This window comes from Hoplias malabaricus, chromosome 7 (assembly GCF_029633855.1).
Source record: "Hoplias malabaricus isolate fHopMal1 chromosome 7, fHopMal1.hap1, whole genome shotgun sequence".
NCBI lineage: Eukaryota > Metazoa > Chordata > Actinopteri > Characiformes > Erythrinidae > Hoplias > Hoplias malabaricus.
The window spans coordinates 23,145,141-23,155,429 of record NC_089806.1 but is presented as its reverse complement, the minus strand read 5'-3'; positions in this window follow the sequence as shown (position 1 = coordinate 23,155,429).

Sequence of the window (10,289 nt, the reverse complement as noted above, 5' to 3'; positions counted from 1 at the left end):
GAAATTTCAAACACTCCTTATTTGCTGAATATAAAGGCATTCCTGTATATAAAACTGCTTTCTATCCAGTGTTGTAATGTACCATAATCAACTTCCATGTAAAAACTTATGTAGGGGACACAGCTTTGGCCCATCCCTGACCGTAAAATTCACTTTAATTAGGATTTAACCACATTCAGAAGTGAACACACAGCTGAGTCTGGATCAGCTCCGTCTGGATGATTAGCAGGTAATGAAGGAAAACCCATGTGTTTTTACAGGTAACAAGTGCAAAGCTCAGATTACAGTCATACAAGCTGTTTGGATTTCAGAACCAGGGCTGTGTGACAATAGCCAAACATCGGAGAGGGATGACCCCAACAATCCAATCTCCTTTCCATACGAGCTGATCAAAACACAATGTAGCCCTCAAGCGATCTCACTCAAGAAAACATCTGTCTTATTAAAGCAAACAAATTGTCACATGTGGACATAGGTTCGAATATGGGTCCAGGGGTCTGATTTATAGTACTGGGTTGTAGTTGATGATGAAGCACCGCTGAGTTTAGTGGGTGAGAATATGTGAACTTTATCCTGATGTATTGCCTTTGGTCCCTCAGCTGCTCCCTATTTGTTTGTTCAGTGGTCCGGAATGAGAGGCCATAAAGCATTGTGATGGATGCATGTTTCTGGCCACTCAAAATGATCCTAATTACTGGCTGAGGGGATCTATTTGGATGTGTGGAGAAAGCCATTAGTCAATGTTCAAATTCATTAGGTGATATTTGTCAACAAAGGAGACTTTGAGGCACAAAGGCAATGGAAGGGCATGTGATGTGGATAAAAATACTCTACGCTGTTTTGTATTAATCAAATTTGCCTTAGTTAAAACAATTTTTTGCCCCATCAGGGTCAAAGACAGACAGAATAACCATTAAGACATCAAAGAGATGGCTTGGCAAGCTCTAAAACACACAAAACTTTGAAAGTTAAAAGTTTGTGGCCAGTTCACATGAGCTGAATACTGCTCTTGCATAAGCTGCTGACCCCACACATTGAAAGAGCAGCATATACGTGTGGAAAGTGGGATATTTGTGACAGCTCTCGCGATTCCGAAGGCCAAGTCAAATTTCCTGGAGCTCTAAGCTTTGCTGCAGAATAGGACACAGCGGTGGGAGAAGATTCTTTTCCAGCCACACGCTTGGCAAGACCAGAAGAAAATCGCTCTCCTCAAACCGCTTGCCCGAGCCAGGGCTTTCCGGTGCCAACCATGCCATTGGCATTTACACCATTGCTGCAGACTCTGCTCTCAAGATGTCCTTTTAGTACAGCCACTCTCTACAAGCACTCATAGCAATGTTCAGATCCATTAGGAATGAAAGAAGAGGAACCAAACGTGTGCTAAAAATGGATTTAAGCCTCTTATGCTGATCCAGTGTGAAACAGAGGCAATATGTCGACTTCACAAGAGAAAACAAAGTGGCTTTCGTGGCCTTTTTTGGGCGATTCAGGAGAGAATATAACCATGAGAACATTGTCCTTGTTGGAAGACTTCAATGCCTAACGTTTTTGCATTTTATTCACTTTCACTTATTTGCCACATAGATTTTATCAGAGATAGGTCTCAGACTCATGTTTACAATAGAAATATATTTGTATAGTTTAACAGGCTAGTAGGCGGCATGGTGGCACAGCAGGTAGTGTTGCAGTCCCACAGCTCCAGGGACCTGGAGGTTGTGGGTTCGATTCCTGCTCCAGGTGACTGTCTGTGAGGAGTTGGTGTGTTGTCCGCGTGGGTTTCCTCCGGGTGCTCCGGTTTCCTCCCACAGTTCAAAAACCACACGTTGGTAGGTGGATTGGCGACTCAAAGTGTCCGTAGGTGTGAGTGTGTATCTGTGTGTCTGTGTTACCCTGTGAAGGACTGGTGCCCCCTCCAGGGTGTATTCCTGCCTTGCGCCCATTGATTCCAGGTAGGCTCTGGACCCATCGTGACCCTGAACTGGATAAGCGGTTACAGATAATGAATGAATGAATGAACAGACTAGAAAAACAATGAATGGTGTGTTGTATGAATTTGTTTGTTTCTCAAATTCTCAACAAGAGGGGAAAAAAATCATGGATCTCTCATAAACAATAAAGATTCATGAAACACTTTTATTCTTCCTCTACAAAAGAAATAAAATGCATTATATTCTTACTGTACAATGTATAAAAAATGTCCCCTGCAATTAACCCACCTGTAGCAGTAAACACACAAACTAGTGCTCATAGCCCACCGGAGTGGCAGTTAGTTGCCCATATTGCCCGGGGAGCACCTCATGTGCACCTCACCCATAGCTGTTGAAGGAGGATAAAGCATTGTTCCTTCAGTTCCCCTACCCAAGATTTACTATGGGTAGTGGGAATTGGTGACCTACAAGTCCAAAGTCCCTTCACTGACAATTCGACCATGGTTGCCTAATATCTTCTATTTATAATGCAGTTTTTAATTCAAAAATCACAGACATAATTTCACAAAAACAGTGACTTTCTTTTCTTCAAGTTCTATGCGCTGTGCCATGTGAGATTAGAAGAGTACACTGTTTAAAAAAAAAAGATAAAAATAGAAATCTGAAACAAAATATTCTGTTAAACATCTGATGTTCTCCATATGATAGTTTTGTGAAGGTCTGGATCTCACCATCGGGAATCTTTTATCCCTAAAGAACACATTAGGTTCTTGGAAGCAATGTGACTTCTAGCACTTCATATGGCATGGCAGCTCTTGACCCTGGTGCTAAGCACACACAGATGGAAAGGGTTGAGATCTTAAGAAGTGAGAGGTATGTCACATCATTTCTTTTAACTTAAGGTCTCTATATGTTAGTTGGCACTGTCTGGGATTGTGCTTTTAAAAACCCAGTTTGGCTTTTGAGTAAAATGCAGCAAAAGTAAAAAAAAATGTGAGCCTTTAACTGACAAAATAGTGGGGGGGATCATCAGCGTTTCATTTCATTCATTCATTATCTGTAACCGGTTATCCAGTTCAGGGTCGCGGTGGGTCCAGAGCCTACCTGGAATCATTGGGCGCAAGGCAGGAATACACCCTTGAGGGGGTGCCAGTCCTTCACAGGGCAACACAGACACACATTCACTCACACCTACGGACACTTTTGAGTCGCCAATCCACCTACCAACGTGTGGTTTTTGGACTGTGGGAGGAAACTGGAGCACCCGGAGGAAACCCACGTGGACACAGGGAGAACACACCAACTCCTCACAGACAATCACCCGGAGTGGGAATCAAACCCACAACCTCCAGGCCCCTGGAGCTGTGTGACTGTGACACTACCTGCTGTGCCACCGTGCCGCCACTCATCAGCGTTTCATTGATCAAATATAGATTCTGATGCTTGCAACATACTTCAAAAATGTTGGGACAGAGGCATATTTAAATCACCTTTTGTTTTAATTACTCTTTTAAATCATTTGGGAATGATAATTCCAAATGTTTTAGTTTTGCAAGTGGTATTTTAGTTTGTTTTTACCTGGTACAAAAATCAAAATGGACTTGGACTTCACCTGGGTACCGCCAAGTCAGCCATGCTGTGACCAGTGGATTCATCATATATTTGCTTGTGCAGCTAATTCTGATAACAGTCTAGTCTGGTTTCCACATACAATTGTGTAAAATATTCTCTCATGGAATTTGGCAAAGTGGCGAGCCATGCTTCTGTATGCTCCTGATATACCTTTTATATTCACCTGCTCATTGTGAAATGTTTCAGAATGATAGAACTTTAAAACACTATAAACTTTTCACTATTATGTCCCCCTGTCTCAGCTTTCTGGAGTGTATTCCATTCGTAATGTTTTAAATTTGTTCATATTCACCAAAAAAAAAAAAAAAAGTTGGTCAGTGAAAACACTGGAAAGGTTTTGTTTGTGTTTTTGTCTTTAAATAAATCTTCAAGACAATTATCAAATCACAAAATTCATGTGTTTTTGGTTTTGATTTGTCTATAAATGAAGTGAATTACATATTATGAAATAACGATTGTTTGTTATATGACATGTTAGACATAGCTGTTATGTCTTAAACAGTCAGTAGTTGCTGGGCAGTAAAAGCATACTCTAGACAGACAGTATTTCCTGATGGAAATGTTGTTATGATTATTACTTGACATTTTTAAGAAACAATTTATGTATTTTACAATGTTTAGTATTGTCATTCTTTAATAAAAGCAAGCAGTGTTTTTGCTTCTATTCTCTTGCACTGATGTCTGTTTTTCCTGAGATAAAGGACTCCTTCTGTGTTTTGTGGTTGTCTCTGGTTGTGCTGTAACTTCCTGAGGCATGTCTAGTTACCTCAAGGACTAGATGGTGCTTAATGATAGTCCAAATTTTGTTCTGTTTTTTTTTTTTTTTTTTTTTAGTTTACAACCTAATCTTGGTGTAACTTAGCATGTTCATCACTACAGTTGAGTGCTGGAAGTTTGTGCTTTGAGACATATCTCATTTGAATATACGTCACATGGACTTCTACTGCTGTGCTGTGAACTAGAATAAAATGAAAGCTACTTATCAAATGTGCTTTTATCTGGACAGTAAGTGCATCTGTTGGCACAGTTCTTTGTTCCAGCTGAACAAAATTATACATAGCTTTCCTTTTTCCTAGATATTCTTCTCTCTATCTCATTTTCACAAGGTAAGTGAGGGAGCTCACTCATGCAGCACTTGTTTGTGGTCTTAGTTGGGCATAAAACTAAAGTCCTTGAAGCTGAGAACACTCAGAGAGTCAGGTAACTCTTCACTAAACACATTTGAATACGTCAACTTCTGCAGTCGTTAGCCTTGCAGGCTTTCCAAACTACTACATAGTTTAAAGTCATCCTTATGTACTTGATTCACTGAGTGAGATAAGCATCTGTTGACACTGAGAGAAGCAGGAGTCATCTGAGGCAGAGAGAGAGAGGAAGCAGGTAGAACATAAAGAAAATAAGTCTGAAGAGTGAATGCAAAAAAAGTAAATAATTTAAAATTATTTAAATATTAAAGTGATATGTAAAGCAATGAGAACAATGCATGAATAAACAGTGGGGATGAGAGAAAAGAAAGGTAGAAATAAAAGAAAAAAGGGAAAAGAGAGGAGGTGAACAGAGGAACAGAGAATACAAGATGTTTATTGTTAACTGAGCAGTGCCTTCTGATGATTTATAATATTTTTTTGGTATTACTCTTTTCCTTTATGTGTTGTCCCACATTTTGTTTTTCTCAGTGTTTACAATTCTTTACTGCAGACCAAAACATTGAAATGCTGCACCCTTTGCTTTTGTAATTCTTTTTATTTCTTCAGAGATAAAAATCATGTTTCATAACTCACACATAGCAACAGCACAGCAATTTCAAAATACTGCTACATGCTTCTATTTAATGCTGTGTACTAGGAGGGAGACAGAGTGTTTGATACAGAATGGCTCATGTTACAGAGGTGGTGGTGGTGGGGGGAAGGGGGGTTCAGTGGGGTTGTGCCTGTTAATTTAGTTTGGCCTGTTAAATTAGCAGCTTGATATTTAGACCTGTCATGATCATAATATTGTGCTGACGATTGACATCGACAGTCACAGATATAATTGCAAATAGAAATGTCATTGTTTTACTTTATTTATTTAGTTATTTACTTTATTTTCCATTTTAGGCAACTGAAGGAGTGGTTAGTTAAAATCAGAAAACAAATGAAGAAAATGAGAATGCATGGGACAAACAACAACAATACAGAACAAAGGGTTATAAATAAACAGGATGGAAAACAGAACGCACCGAGGAATCAGGGTACAACCAAACACTCCTAGGTTCAGGACATGACAAGGGTGGGGCAGAGTAGGAGCAAGGGTGGAGTAACAGAACCAAAAAATTAAACAAAACACATGGGCATGAAAGAATCAAGACAAACAGGGGCAGGATTTTACACGTACCAAATGTTTAGCTAGATTACTTGACACTAAATGAACTACTATGATTCGTTCTGACCATCACACTGAAGGCCTTTCCACAATAAAAGACTCATTATAAGAAGCCATAACAAACTGAGAGCTGCAGGACAAGTGCACTGTAGTTGTGATTGTATATGACAATAGCAAACTTATCACGTCACAAACGTAAGATTAGAAATGAAAGGTCATCCATTTTTTTGCTTTAAACCTGGCAGTCCTCATTTACACTTTTGTTCATGTATCTTTACTCTGCCTTCAATCAATGTCAAGTTATAGATTAAAATGCAACTTCATTTAGTCACTGATTTGTGTCCTCAGCTCTACTTACAACTGCCTATAAGTGTTTTTAGGCAATAAGTCTAATAATAATAAGAAGAATAAATATAAGGCCTAATAATAGGCAAATTATCTTTTTACTAAATTCAAGGAAACGCAACACGTGGGCAATATTAGTGATGGTCAGCTGTCTACAACAGATACAGCAAACAGAAATTCAGTAGAAAGAAATACTGGAGCTTTTCTTCACTGGCTGAGCCACAGTCTGTTTTAGCCCCTTTTCTGTTAACCCTTCATTTATTTCTGTTCAGCACCGACTCATCATTTTTTTTGCATTGCTATACGCATGCAAGTATAAATGAGTCAATTTCCATCATTAATCACCTGAACCCTAGTGTTCATTCACAAAGGATATGTGTGTGTCCCTATCCTCAGCAGAGTGATGAGTCACTGTTACCTGAAACACACGCAAGAGAGAAGGCAAACGACCAGCTCGCCTGCTAAAAATGAAGCGGAATAAATTTCCCCATAGTACACATTAATGCAGAAAACAGGCCCGAATTAGAAGGGCAATGGCCATAATTCTCACTTGTATAAGCACATTAAATGGAGAAGGCCGCAGTGTCCTTACTCAGTAATGTCTGTGTATAAAAGCTGATTTTAGTTGAGAGCATGCTGTTCCAAAGGCCTTTGCAGTGCCCTCAGATCAGGCTTCCAGCATATTAAACTGTTTCTATTGGATTCATACATCTCACATTAGTGCAGCTGAGACCTGGCCAAGACACATTCGTAAGACAAGCAGTGTGAGCAAGCAACTGTTTGGTTGAATTTCCCCAGAGCCATCCAGACACAGCGTCTACCAAAATCTCTAGGGGTTTGGAGGCTGTTTAAGTGTTGGAACAAACACTGACAAACATGGAGTCACATATAATGCACTTTTAGATTCAGAGCCTTCATATTTATTAGCCCTGTCCTGTCACTTGAGGTTCATTCAAAGCTTAGATTTGTCTGTCAGAGGCTTGTCTTACTTATACTGCACAAAACAAACCAATAAATCAGATCTATCATCTCAATGTAATGTCCCAGAGGAAAATTATTAATACTATCATTTGTCAAAACAAGTTTGTTGTTGGCTCAGGAGACTTAATGGTGGTTCTCTTTATATCCCTAAGGACAAATAGCCTTAGACACAAAGTAGACATGAGATATTTCTGGCTCATATAAAAATTATAATAGTTATCAGAACTGAGAAGGCTTTTGCTCATGGATGACATATGGTTGAGTTTCTGACTTCAGTTCAATTGCAGATAAGCATGAGCGTATTTATCTCAGCAAACAAAGAAATCTATTTTTTGTGTATTTTCTTTCGTATTGGGTGCTGCTACATTGTGTGTGGGTGTGTGTGTTTGTAGATTGTGGGATGGCACCAGTGGCAATTCGTACATGCTCTCTCCCTGCCTTTAATAGAGTAGTAACCTTATATATTCATGACACAAATCCACACACTCACATATACATATACATAGTGCCCAGAATATCACTGACGTATCTTGGACTTCCACAAGGCCAAGAGTGAGGTTTGTTTGTCACATACTCTTCCCACCCACTGCAAATCAAAAGGTGATTAGCTGATTACACGGCACTTTATTATTTAAATAGTAAATCTGATTAGGCCTTTGGATTCTGAAGGCCTTAATAAATATGAGAGCTAGCTAAGATGTTCACCTAAAATACAACAAAACCAATTCTGATTTGGGTTATTTTCATTCTGGCATTTCAAGAATGTTTCCAATCAGGAAACATTAACCAGTCATATATAAATATATTTAATTTAGACATTGTTTTTCACAAAAATCATCTCATTTCTGGAGAATAAAAAGGTTTTAGGGTTTTTAAAACTGTTATTTAGCCATAATTTAAGGGCTCAGTATAAGGTTATCTAAGCATAGTTTTAAAAAATATATTACACTGAAAAGGTCAGAAATCATCCAGATTAAATGTCAGATCCATTATCCCTGCCGCAAATAACTATACACACATCCTCCATATATATATATCTAAGAACAAATGTACCATTGAGCACAGCTCTGATAGCTCTTGTGGAATAATTGATGGAATTATTATTGAGCCAGTTTGCTGATGCTGAAAGAGAAAGGAGCGAGGTCTGTGGCTCTATTTTATCAGGCCCACCTTGGCTTGGGCTCAGAGGGCTCTGTCTGACCAAATGGGCCGAGGCATTGCCTTAAAGTCAGAACACCCTGTTTTTGTAACCACCAGAGACTGTCAGAGCAATGTACACTGTGGTAAATTCTCCTAGAACATTCTTATAGAGTCTGTGAGGAGAATGAAGTATCCACAAAAGATACTGTTATTCCTGCAGCATGTGGTCAAACATGTATGTGTAAATTACATTAAAATTAAAAAAGAGACCTGTAATGGGCTCCCAAGTTACTGGCCTTATCATGGAGACATGGCGAATTTGAGTCCAAAAGTGTATAACTGACCTGTGGGTACTAAATACAATATATCTGGACTGTTAGTGTTCTCCTCCAAGCGTGTTAAGCTGTCTAATAGCATTTGTGTTTGTGCAATATGAAAAAACGGAATGTGAGTAAACAATAATAATAATAAATTAATTTGATAATATATATTTTAAATTATAATATATATATATATATATATATATATATATATATATATATATATATATATATATAGTATTATAATATTTAAAAATTATTGATATAAATTCATGTCATCTACAGGTAAAAGTGGAAAATGTTAAATTAATCATTGTACTTCACTGGATAACAACATGTATGTGATTGCATGGCAAACAATACAAACTTTATAGGCTTATGGGAGGCTTATGAGATTTTCAGCTTGAAGCATCTGCCTAGTCCTGGACATTTAGGAGATGGGGACCCTTTGTGTTCTGTATCAATATCATGCTCCTCCGTGTTTAATAACAAGCTGTCAAAAGAGAATTCTACTCCAGTGTTTTCTCTAAGGGTAAATATAAATATAATAAAACAGAAGTCAGTAATATCTATAACACAAGTATAAGAGCTGGATTTTTCAAATGATAACAAAAAATGAAAAACCTCAACAGTGGAGAATATGACAGTGGCCGTATGTAATGTTGATAACGGTAAAATTGGTAAAATTGTTATAACTTAAATGGGTTTGCGTCTCTCTGAGTTTAAAAATGGGTTTAAGGCCAAAGCCTTATTTCTAAGGTATCAAGGTAACACAGAGTGTATTCATGATGATTTCAACATGGCTCTTAGATATGGCTGGTTTGTGTCACATCAAACATCTTTGATTTACTCTTTAAATCATAACAATTTATCTGAGATTAAATATTGAAAAATAAATGGAATTCCCAAGTAAGGCCCAGTTCTGTGAGTGTAAAATGGACTCTGTCATGTCCAGTCACTGATCTCTGATATTGAAGTGTTGTTAGAAAGTGAGGCTTGATAAATAACATCCAGACATCTCACTGGCACCACTTAAGAGAAATGTAAAAGTGTAGAAATATGTTTTTCATCAGGAGATAATAATGGATTTGTCAGCTGCTAATAAGGCATAAGAGCTGGATCAAATGTCTGAAAGCTGTGAAACACACACACACACAGTGTGTCTCTCACCTTCTCCTATTCACATGCTACCATTTTCCCATTACTACCTCTAGGGCTTTGAAGGTTAGACGGAAAGTTTGGAAGACAAATGTGTGTGGTGAGCAGCCCTTCTCTCTCTCTCTCTCTCTCTCTCTCTCTCTCTCTCTCTGTCACACACACACACACACACACAAATCAACAACTCTCACACTTGAGGTCAAGAGTTACATATGTGCATTTTACTCTGTCAGCCTTGGACAGCTGAACCGTACTACCCCTTCAGACGCAGCAGTGTGTGTTTGTGTGTATGTGTGGTTATCCTGGGGTTTGGGGTTCCACTCAGGCTCTGATGCCAGAAGGAAAGCTCCATTGGGAAAACAGTGAGGTCAGGTTAAAGGTAAACTAAGAGGTTAGTGGCACTGATTGTGCTTAACTGATTGTG